Here is an 11,446-nt window from a genome sequence, read left to right as displayed (position 1 = left end):
AACAGGAATTTTGTTGACTATCCAAGTAGAAACTATCCCCGGGTAACAAACGGGTTCCATTTTGATGGGCATCCACAAGTCACTTTTGTCCTTAAATCAGAAAATACACATAAATAACTGAATATGCTATTACAATGTTTGGCAGTAAAAAAAAACCACTTAAGATCAATTAGGATGAAAATATACTAAAAATGGAGAGAGAGGAAACTAGTTCTGCCTCTCATTTCCCTTTCCCCCTGAATTTCAGTCCAAAGAAAAGTCTCAACCCAAAGTGTCACCTATTCCTTCTCTCCAGAGATTCTGTCTGACCCATTGAGTTCCTCCAGCTTTTTGTGTCTATCCTAAGACAGTTCTGCCGTTTGTTGGAATAAATATATGTATATACTTTGGTCTTTTGAATTTAATGATCTTATGAGAGCTCATTCATATGTAGGGGTTTCCATAGGGTCAGGCATCTATAATCCATGAATGGCCTGTAAATGGGCAAGTAATTGTTTACAGTATGTAAGAGTGTGTACTGGTATGGGGACAGTGGTAAATGTTAATAGTTTATAGGGAGGTGGGAATTGCACAGATTCATGTTTCACTTCATTCATTCATAGGATGGGGCATTGTTGACAATGTCAGAATTTATTGCCTGCCACCGTCCCTGCACCCGCACTCCCTCCCCACCACCTTGAACTGCTACAGCTGATCTGATCAAGTGCTACTAACACTGCTGTAAGGTAAGGGGCAGCGATGTCAGAAAGCGTGAGACATGAAAGGGACATTCCTATGCACCAGCACCCCTAGTGTTCCATGTTGGAGAGACTGAAGGATTGTACAAAGGAATTATTGATCAGTTACCGCAGTGCATTTTGTAGAAGATGTGTGTTGGGAAAAGTGGAGAGAGTGATGGAAGGGACGCCAATTGTAACGTACGTGGCTCCTGTAATATTGGGTGAAAACCCCTTTTATGACTGTGAGTTGTATGTTTAGGGAGAAAATGCCTGAAGATCTCCCTCTATGTAGAAGCTGCCAGCTTGTCTCTATGCTGTAACGCATGGCAGGATAGGGATAGCGTTAATGATATACTCGTCAGAAGGACTACTTTATCCTGAATGGTGGTGAGATTAATATTTGTTGTTGGAGCATTATTCATCCAGGAAAGTACTCCATTGTGCTACCTGATATGTGCCTTGTAGATTGTGAACATGCTTTGGGTTATCAGCAAGCGAGTCCCTCAACACAAGACCCCCAGCCTCTGGCCTGTACTTGATGAAGCAATTGAAGATGGTTGAGCCAAAGGCAACATCTACTGAGTAGGAAGGAACTAGCATTCTCTGTTCCCAGCTGTTATCAGACAACTGAACCATCCTATCACTAGGGAGTGATCTTGACGTACCATCCATCTCATTAGAGACCCTTGGACTATCTTTAATCGGACTTTACTGGACTTCATTTTGCACAAAGCCTGTTATCCCGTATCTGTACTCTGTGGACAGTCATCATGTATTGTCTTTCCGCTGACTGGACAGCATGCGACAAAAAAAAGCTTCTCCCTGTACCTCAGTACTCATGGCAATAAACTAAACTAAATCAAACTATCAACCTGTACATTGGTGGGATGCGAGAGGAAACCAGAGTATGCGGAAGAAACCCCTTGGTCACAGCGAGAACGCACAAACTCCACACAGACAGTTGCTGTGGTCAGGATTGAACCCGGCTGTCTGGTGCTGTGGGGCAGCAGCATTAACCGCACCTCAGTGCTGCCCTCTGCAGCACCTGAAGCTCCAGCATTTTACCAGCTTACATGCGATATCTAGCATGTGTAGGAATTTTTCTTTTGCAGCAAAACCAATAGTTTTCTACTGAAATATGATGCTGCATACTGGGTTGGAAAAAAGTTATGTCAGCATGCTGAGTAATGTTTTGTATGCAGAGACCATTTAACATTGGTTATTAAATTAAAAACCTTATGACCTGTCAAGTTTTTCTTTTCTAATTCCCTGTATAGTTACATGACATACAGGATTTAGTGGAGGAAGAAACTGCAGATGCTGGTTTGAACTGAAGATAGGCACAAGAGGCTGGAGTAACTCAGAGGGACAGGCAGCATCTCTGGAGAGAAGGAATGGTTGACGTTTCGGGTCAAGAGGTCTGAAGAAGGGTCTTGACCCAAAACGTCACTCATTCCTTCTCTCCAGAGATGCTGCCTGTCCCGCTGAGTTACTCCAGCATTTTGTGCATATAGGAATTATATATACTTGCCCGTACTGACATTCTAATACTTTGGTTTTGCAGATCCCAGCTCCTCTCGCTTCATAGACTCTTGGTTTATCTTCAGTCCTATCCTCTGACCCCAATTTTTCCCAAAGGTCTAGACTCTCCAGGAGTATTTCTGCCTTTTACTTCACTGTAAATGGAAATCAAGAGAGATGCCTGTCAGCTTATTGATCCAATATTGTCTGAATGTGACCCATCTACCACTATAGCTTTGAGATGCTGGTTCATCAGGAAGAGGAGGAGGAGGTCTTCAGCTCCTGAAACCTGAGCTGCACTCAGTCAGATCACAGCTGATCGAAACCTTCACAACACCAGTCCATCTTCGACCCATATCATTTGCTGATCTTCTAATCGACACAGCCTTTAGGAAGAGAGAGATCCATCTTTCTATTAACTGCTAAGTGAAACACACTGCTGCCAAATTTAGCTCCACAGCAGCCCAGCTCAAACTTAAATAATTTATTCTTATTATCTTGATCTTGATTTCCTCCTGAGGAAATAGTGGGTTATTTCAACTTTATAAGCTATGCATTTAGATCATCTCTTTGGAGGAAACAATCCCTATTTTCTCAGAAATGCCAGAGTAACTCAGCAGGTCTGGAGAAAAGGAATAGGTGACGTTTCAGGTCGATACTCCCTAAACCAGCATCCGCAGTCCCTTCCTCCCATATTTTCTGATTATTCTCATGTTTAATTCTCAAAGCCCAAGAATCATTCAGGTGAAATTACCTGACGCAAATATCACGGCGTACAGCACCTCAAACAGAACCCAGAGATCAAAGACACAAGAGACTGCAGATGTGGAAGAACAGCACCTCACTTTCCACTTTCACCCCTATCCTATGTCACTATCTCCACCCATCTACCAATCACCTTTCCTGACCTGTTTCCATTTACCAGGCTTTGCCCCACTATCACTTCCCTTTTTCAGATTTTTCCTTCCTGGTCCATCAGTCTCAAGAAGGGTCCCGAGCCGAAACAACATTTGTACATTCCTCCATAGAAGTTCTTCTGCCATTTTGTTTTTTGCTCAAGATGGGTCTGACTATACCACTTAAACCAAGGAATGAACGTTATACAAATGAAAAGGCAAATGCCTGATCTCTTATATTATCCATATCCAGTACTTCATTTACAAAGAGATTTCCAATCTTTCGATGGCTGACAAAGGATGGCAATCATCTTCTAAATCAATTTTAAAACTTCAATAATCTGGCATCTGAACATTCAGTCCTGATAGTTCAGCATCTGGCTCACTCTTTAGTCCAGAATGTGAACAGGATGTTGTAGCTGGAGCTGCCTTTAAACTCACCAGATTCACTGGTTTGCAACATTTACTATACTACACTGCAACATGTAATGGCCATGAAATGAAAGTGTGTTTTGGATATTGATAGGAATAGCATACAATAGTCTGGAAAATATGCTGGTTCAGTACCACCAAAGTCAGAAGAAGGGGCCCGACCCGAAATGTCTTCCACGAAGTTACTCAAGCACTTTGTGTTTTGCTCAGGATTTCAGCATCTGGAGTTCCTTGTTTCACCGCCAAAGTCCCATGAGTGCTGGATTATTCGAGCTTTACTGGGTTGTCAAGTCCAATTTCTACTTTAATGTTTCCTTCCTGAACCAGCCTCATTAACGAACTGCCTAAGGCTGGCTGACATACAACAGGAAGAAAATTGCCATCAGCCTCAGGCCTCGTAGCTCTTTGATGTCAGGACCAGCACATTGAAGGTGCAGAGCTACAGGTCAACTTCTAGTTTCTTACATAGGCCTACTACTGCACTATTCCACTGCCTATCACCGGAACAGTTTTCACCACATCTGCACATTGTGGTATCATATGCATTGAGGACCCAGTTACTATGATCTGTGTGACAGATTCACATTGTAATAAAACTGTATTGCGTAGTCTCCCAAACTGAAGAAGAGTCTTCCAGTCTGAAGAAGGGTCTTGAGCCGAAACGTCACCCATTACTTCTCTCCAGAGATGCTGCCTGTCCCACTGAGTTACTCCAGCATTTTGTGTCTACCTTCGATTTAAACCAGCATATGCAGTTCTTCCCTAAACATGTCTGTAGGTGTTAGTTCTCCTCACCTGCGTCCAAATAATATAGCAACACATACCTGTGAAATGTGGAATCTGAAGATGTTAGTGCACATCTAGACTGTTAGATGTGATGCCTAATGACTGCAAAGACCCCAGTTGGAAATGAAAGATATTTTACTCTGAACCAAAATTTATGGGAATGTGTCAGGACAAAAAATAAAGGGGCAACACCTATTCCTTTTCTCCAGAGATGCTGTCTGACCCGCTGAGTTACTCCAGCCTTTCGTGTACAACTCCACAGACTAGCTCTGGTCAGTCCTCCTGGTAATGGACATCAAATGACACAAATTTTGACATTGACGTTGTACTGAAAATAACGCAGACCAATCAAAAAAGACTGGAGGTGCTGAAATATAAACTGAATTTGTAGAAACACTCAGCATGTTAGGCAGCAGCTTTTGAGAACAAAACAGTGTTAACATTTCAGGTCTGACACCCTTCAGTAGCAGATGAGGTGAGAGAGGGATGGGTAGACCAAGGGAAATATCTCAGGTAGGGTTGGACTAAATAGGTTAATGGGGGCAATTAGAAGCATGTGATAATGTTTTATCTGCAAGACCCATAGCCCTGCTATTAGCAACACATGAGACAAGACAAAGAAACATCATGGTCTTCCAACTGTGGCATTAAGCTGTTTGGAGTCATAGAGCCATACAGCAAGGAAACAGGCCCTTCGGCCCAACTTGGCCATGCCGACCAAGATGTACTAATCCACACAGACTAATCCCACCTGCCCACATTTGGCCCATATCCCCCTGAACCTTTCCTATCCATGTACCTGTCTAAATGTGTTTCAAATGTTGCTATAGTACCTGCCTCAACAACCTTCTCTGGCAGCTCATTCCATACACCCACCACACGTTTGGTCTCACCCATTCAAAGATGTCCCTTTCTTCCATCCCTCCTTGTCCAACCTTCTCTACAACTTAAACACAAACTCTTTTCCAGTTCTGGTGATCGGGCTCAGACTTCAGTCGGTATCTCCGTCTCTCTTTCCGCAGATGTTGCCTGACCTGCTGAGTGTTTCCAACATTTTCTGTCTTAAAGACTATAATGACATTCGTAGTATGTATACATCTGGGAATTTTATTCAATACACTGGATGCTGACTGTCAACTGCCTTTGCAGCTTAAACATTGCCAGAAATTCACCTCCTTCTCTGAATATTGGCTTTAGAACCAGCGTGAAAAGCCAGGAACTGCCAAAAATGCAGGAGAATTCAAACCCCTTCAAACTTAAAAATCAATCACTAATTTTGGTGCCAATCCACATTTATATCTCTTTGTCTCAAACACATGACAGGGACATCAGTAAAGTAACAACTCAAATGATTAAAAAAAAAAAAAGCAGGAGGAGAGGGAAGAAAGATGATAAATAAAGGACGAGCAAATAAAATTGGTCCAATGCTCCAGAGTGTGTTCAGTCCAACCCCCTGGGCTGCAATAGTTGCAATGTTGATCAGGTGGAGAATGAGCAGCAGGGAATTCAGGAATTCCGCCCACTTCAAGGTTGGGGAAATTGAGTACATATAGAAACATAGCAAACATGGAAACATAGAAAAATCGGTGCGGGCCATTCGGCCCCTCGAGCCAGCACCGCCATTCATATGATCATGGCTGATCATCTGAAATCAGTACCCCCCGTTCCTGCTTTGTCCCCATATCCCTCGATTCCAATAGCCCTAAGAGCTAAATCAAACTCTCTGATGAAAACATCCAGTGAATTGTCCTCCACTGCCTTCCGTGATAGAGAATTGCACAACTCTCTGGGTGACATTTTTTTTGCCCCATCTGAGTCCTAAATGGCCTACCCCTTATTCTCAACCTATGACCCCTGGTTCTGGACTCTTACCCAACATAGGGAACATTTTCCCTGCATCTAGCCTGTCCAATCCACACATTTTCCTTACCCTGAAATATGTTTGGCTATCATGTGCATGCTAAGGTTTGCACAGCAAGAGAATCAACCACAGGCTGACGATGGCAGAATGTAAACTTGCTCCTGTTGTGTAGGCATGCTGGTTTACACCGAAGATAGACATAAAATGCTGGAGTAACTCGGCGGGACAGGCAGCATCTCTGGAGAGAAGGAATGGGTAACATTTCGGGTCGAAACCCTTTTCAGGCTTCTGTAAATGCTGCCTATTTCGCTGAGTTACTCCAGCATTTTAGTTTGGTTTAGTTTAGAGATACAGCGCGGAAACAGGCCCTTCAGCCCACCGCGTCCGCACAGACCACTGCCATACACACACTAGGGGCAATTTGTTTTACATTTTTATATATATGGCAATTGACCTACAAACTTGTACATCTTTGGTGTGTGGGAGGAAACCGAAGATCTCGGAGAAAACCCACACAGGTCACGGGGAGAATGTACAAACTCCATGCAGACAAGCAACCATAGTCAGGATAGAACCCGGGTCTCTGGTGCTGTAAGGCAGTAGCTCTACCACTGCACCACCGTGTCGCCCTTTGTGTCTTGCTTCTGTTAAATTAACTACCTTGCAAAGACAGTCAAACCCTAGCCGGTCCGAGTGGTGATGTTACTCCTCTCACGTTTGTCCTTGACAGGCAGAAAAGGTTTTCTTTGGTGAAAAGATCCTTATGTCGATGTTTTGATTGATGCTGCTTTGTTTTGTTCTCTTTGTTAGTTTGGCACATTCAATACAACAGAATAGCTTCTGAATTCTGATTGTTGGGCAGTTTCTAAAGGATTATTTATTCCATAAGAATAAAATTGAATGAGGTGATGGAAGAAATAAAAAGAAGGATTTAGATAAAGTCACTGGAGGAACCGGACTGCGCCCACATGTGTAGATCTTTTGAGTCATATTGAACAGGGACTAGACGAAGTGGGACCCGTTGGGTCCCAGCTTCACACAGGACGGCTGGTCCCCCATCGCAATATTCCACCTCTCCACCAATTCCAATATTCCTAGCCAGTGGGGGAGGGGGGGTGGCTTTCTGGAATGCTAGCATGGTGTTGTGGGCCTGGACTGGGTTCCAGTGGGCTAGTATGGACATTGTGGGCCGAATGGATTCTTGGGCTGGCAGCTCAGTCACTGAGACCATACACACTCACTCACACACACACACACACACACACACACTCACACACTCACACACACACTCGCACTCACGGGGACACACACACACACGCTCACACTCACATACACTCACAAGCACATACACACACACTCACTGACTCACACACCATATATATGGCAGTAAACTTTCTTGAATACTCACACGGCTGAGCGCGGCCTCTCCACTGTGGGGCTTCTGCAGTCAGCTTCACTTCCGCAATCAGCATGACCTCTGCATTCACCGGAAATTACGCAATCAGCGGGACCTGTCCACTAAGCGGAAGTCATGAAATGAGCGGGACTTTTGAAACAAACACAGCCGGACCTAAAAAAGCATTTATTCCTTCCAAACACAGTTGGACCTAATAAAGCATTGCAGTTTCAAGCACAGACAGGGCAGCAGGCCAAACAACTCATGGCATAGTCATTAAGGGCTAACAAATCATTTATTGCAAGTACATTGCAGACTCACAGTTCAGTTGATTCACAGCTTAGAATGAGTGTTGTGGCCTCTCCCTCGCGATCTTGCAGAGTGACTGAGTCATGTCCAGGCATCCAGGGTTTTATTGTCCTGCTCCCTCCCCCCCCCCCCCCTGGAAGGGGCGTTATCTTCATCGCGGTGATTGACAGGCGAGAGGATCTCAAGGTTTTTTAAACACTCATAACTTTTTATTTTTCATCGATGGGAAAAATCCTCGGGACCCGCTCAGTGGAGGAGGACAGTGAGTAAGATGGCTAAACATCATAGCGATATATGGTAGCATTTTTCTAAAATCAATATACAGCGCAGACAGATAATGAGGGGTTATAACAAAAGTAGATTCTAATTCTTGGAATCCTTCATGACTTTGGGAAGTCACAGAACTTTGCATTTAATTGAGTACTTTAGAAGTGTACTTGTATAGGAAAATACAGCTGTCAATATATGCACAAAAAGGTTCTACAATATGACGAATGTTGTTAACAAATCGCCTATGAAAAAATGGAAAGGGTGCAACCAAGAATCATCAAGTTGAGGAGATGAGAGGTTAAGCCAACTGGGTGAAAACTTTGTCTGACCATTCCCTCCACAAATGCTGCCTGACCTGCTGAGTTCCTCCAGCCTTTTGTCTTTTGAACTGATATTCTCCTTGAGTTTGGAAGAATGAGAGATAAACTCATTCAAACATACAACGTTCTTACCAGGCTTGACAGGATAGAAGCAAGGAGGATGGTAACACGCGATTGGGCTTCAGTGCCAAAATAAGGTGTTGGCCATTCAGCTCACATGAGCATTTCTTCAATCAGACAGCAGTGAGTATTGGAATCCTCTACCCACGAGGGCGTGAGTCCATCACTAAGTCAGGGTCAAGATTGATAGATATTTTGACATTAAGTAAAATGGAATGAGCCCAGGGAAGTGCTGCTGAGCATGAAGATGAGCCAAGATCTCACTGAATGGGAGAGGGGGTGGAAGAGGCCAAATCACCTACTTCTGCTTCTATTTCTTTTGTTTTTTGTCCAACTGAGCAAGTCGACAGATCCCCAGTTTAATCACTTGACTGAAAGCCAGCATTTTTATGGCTCCACTGCAGATTGGCGTTCCAAACCTGATGGCAGGACTTGCTAACATGACCAGCTGTCTGGGAGGAGGGGGCTCCATCCCAGCATGAATACAGGAGAACCCCTGTAAAATCTGTGCACACACACAAACAGGCTGCCATAGAGGCACAGCCATTAGAAGTGCTGCCTTATAAGTTCGAGCACTATCCCTGTTGAGTTTGTACATTCTCCCTGTGACCACATGGCTTTTCCCTGGGTGCTCCAGTTCTTCCCACATCTCAAATTCATCTGGGATGGTGGGTTAATTGAACGCTGCATATTGTCCCTGGTGTGTAAGTGGGCGACAGAATCTCAGGGGAGTTCAAGGGAATGTGGGGAGAATAGTTAGCAGGGAAAATGATCGGAGAATGGGATTGACTTGCGAGCTGGCATCGACACGATGGGCCAATTGGCCTCCTTCTATTTCATAAGGAAAAATTAAACTATGGTAAGATGAAGAGCAGTAAAAAATGAAAACAAATATTTTTTCTATTCAACGCTATCTGAGATTCGACCTGGTCTCTGAACCGGAACTAAACTGTTAGTGCCAAATGATTGTGTAGAACTGGGATGGTTAAACGTCACCTTGGCGAATAAAGTGGAAGTAAACAAAATGATAATAAAAAAACATTTTTAACTAGAATCATCTGAGCAAAGATTTGATCTGCTGCTCATGTGGGACAGCTAACTGATTGAATTTCAGGTGCTGGAGGAAGCTGCCCACAGAACTAATCAGTCATTGTAGTTCCCTGATGTTCTTCTTCACACTGCATTCCAACACTGCCCCGCTCTCTGACTGAAATCCGAATCAGATTTGCAAGGATGTTTATTTTCATAAATTGTGTTTGTAAAAACACATCATGCCAAAAATGTTTGGCAGGAAACAAACGCGCAGATGTCACTTGTCAGTGGTTCCTCTGCCCGCTCGGATGTCATTAGATTGCTGGGGAGATAAATGACTCCAATTCAGTCTGCTTATTTGAAGCCTCGGTCAGTATTAAAGTGATCCTGAATTGCACTGAATGGTGTTTCCACGATGAAAGTCTTGTAGAGTCAGACCCGTGTTCCAAGGAAATTGTATCCTCTCACATGCAGGGGAATCGGAATTTTCCTTAATGTAAAGTCACATTGTCTTTTGAGAGAGAGTTAATCTCTTAGGGCTAAAGGAATCAAGGGATATGGGGGAAAAGCAGGAACGGGGTACTGATTTTGGATGATCAGCCATGATCATATTGAATCGCAGTGCTGACTCAAAGGGCCGAATGGCCTACTCCTGCACCTATTTTTCTATGTTTCTATGTTTCTATCTGCACATGTCTCAAAAATGCGAGCTGGAAAAAATAAATTTAGTGAGAGAGATATTTATTCTCAGATTTTTGGAGAAATTTGTGAATTCTGCATGAGCGATTGTCTCCTACCTGAACAGCAGTAACATGGCAGTTGCGTCCAATTCGTGCCACTGAGTGGGGGTCCAGATGATACATCAATTAGTTGCGCTGCCTCGCTGCACCAGGGACCCCACTTTGAACTGGACCTTTGCTTGGTCATATTTGTCAAAAATTGCAGGCAAGGCAAGGAGTTTAGTTTACAATTTATTAAATGACACCCGGGTATTAGTGGAGTCACAAAGAATTGCAGATGCAGGAATCTTGAACAAAAAACAAAGTGCAGGAGGAACTCAGCAGGTCAGGCATCATCTCTGTAGGGAATAGACAGGTGATAGTTTAGGACAAGATTATTATTGGGAAGGGGGGAGAAAGCTGGAAAAGCGAGGTGGGGGGCTAGACAAAGCCTGGGAAGTGGAAAAGAACACAAAGTATTGGAGTAACTCAGCAGGTCAGGCAGCATTCCTGGAGAACATGGATTGGTGACATTTTGGGTCGAGACCCTTCTTCAGATGGTGGATATACAGTGCATTCAGAAAGTATTCAGAACACTTTTCCTACATTTTGTTACATTACAGCCTTATTTTAAAATGGATTAAATTCTTTCTTTTTTAATCATCAATCTACACACAATATCTCAGAATGTAGAAGCGAAAACAGGTGTTTGGAAATGTTTGCAAACTAATTAAAAATAAATAACTGAAATTTCACACTTACATGAGTATTCAGACCCTTTGCTATGACACTCAAAATTGAGCTTAGGTCATCCTGTTTCCATTGATTATCCTTGAGGTGTTTCTACAACTTGATTGGAGTTTACCAGTGGTAAATTAAATTGATTGGACATGATTTGGAAAGGCACACACCTGTCTACATAAGGTCCCACAGTTGACAATGCATGTCAGAGCAAAAACCAAGCCACGAAGACAATGGAATTGTCCGTGGACCTCCGAGACAGGATTGTGTTGAGACACAGATCTGGGGAAGGGTATAAAACAATTTCTGCAGCATTGCAGGTCC

The 11,446-nt window shown here is 43.4% G+C and overlaps 1 long non-coding RNA gene across 1 annotated transcript; it reads right to left on the bottom strand.

Annotated features, from left to right (window-relative positions):
- Positions 1-248: 248 nt before the first annotated feature.
- On the bottom strand, positions 249-8,555 carry LOC116989127. The gene is made up of 3 exons (XR_004416142.1): positions 8,546-8,555; positions 3,099-3,105; positions 249-300 (listed from the first exon to the last, which is right to left on the bottom strand). It is a non-coding gene; the product is annotated as an uncharacterized LOC116989127 (long non-coding RNA).
- Positions 8,556-11,446: the final 2,891 nt, after the last annotated feature.

Source organism: Amblyraja radiata, chromosome 28 (assembly GCF_010909765.2).
Source record: "Amblyraja radiata isolate CabotCenter1 chromosome 28, sAmbRad1.1.pri, whole genome shotgun sequence".
In the NCBI taxonomy this organism is placed as follows: domain Eukaryota; kingdom Metazoa; phylum Chordata; class Chondrichthyes; order Rajiformes; family Rajidae; genus Amblyraja; species Amblyraja radiata.
The sequence above is the reverse complement of the archived record's forward strand: the minus strand, read 5'-3'. Positions and strand labels throughout refer to the sequence as shown.